Source organism: Bubalus bubalis, chromosome 2 (assembly GCF_019923935.1).
Source record: "Bubalus bubalis isolate 160015118507 breed Murrah chromosome 2, NDDB_SH_1, whole genome shotgun sequence".
NCBI lineage: Eukaryota > Metazoa > Chordata > Mammalia > Artiodactyla > Bovidae > Bubalus > Bubalus bubalis.
In genome coordinates, this window is record NC_059158.1 from 158,169,245 (window position 1) to 158,169,969 (window position 725).

At 53.4% G+C, this 725-nt stretch overlaps 1 non-coding gene across 1 annotated transcript; it reads left to right on the forward strand.

Moving 5' to 3' along the window:
- Nucleotides 1–310: 310 nt before the first annotated feature.
- On the forward strand, nucleotides 311–383 carry TRNAC-ACA. The gene has a single exon. It is a non-coding gene; the product is annotated as a tRNA-Cys (tRNA).
- Nucleotides 384–725: the final 342 nt, after the last annotated feature.

A 725-nucleotide genomic window follows, 5' to 3' on the forward strand; every position in this document is an offset into this window, starting at 1 on the left:
TCAGCTTGTGGGTCAAAACACACATCCCGAGGGGCTTCTGGCCTCCCCCAGCCAGGCTGGAGAGCGCTCATTCATGGTCTGTCTCTCTTCCTTCAAAACACGGCTTAAGTGATGGAACCTACCCCAGCTGGGTCGCCTTGGTAACGGGGGTGCTGACTCTCCCTCTCAGTGTCTCTCAGTGTCTCTGTGTACCTTTCTCTCTCAGTGCTGTGGGCAGGTGTATCTCTCTCCATCTCTCTGTCTCCCAACCTCTCTCTCAGTCTCTCTCTCTACCTCTCCCTCATTTAATGGGCCTATCTCACAACAGACTTCCCCGGTGGCTCAGATGGTAAAGTGTCTGCCTACAATGCAGGAGACCCAGGTTCAATCCCTGGGTTGGGAAGATCTCCTGGAGAAGGAAATGGCAACCCACTCCAGTATTCTTGCCTGGAAAATCCCATGGACGGAAGAGCCTGGTAGGCTACAGTCCATGGGGACATGGCTGAGCGACTTCACTTTCACTTTCACTTTTCACTTATCTCACAATGAGGCAAGCAGCTAACTAGTCTCAGAAGCACGCCTGCCCACAGTTGCTCAAGCTCTGTCCCAGAGTGCTAAGATTTATTTCATGACAAGCATCCTAGGCTCAAACCCACTGTTCAGGGGGCTCTGGGTGGAGAGGAGACAGCAGAGTGCAAGGTGGGTCCATCTGGGGACCCTGCAGACAAATGGAAGCACAGTGCTGG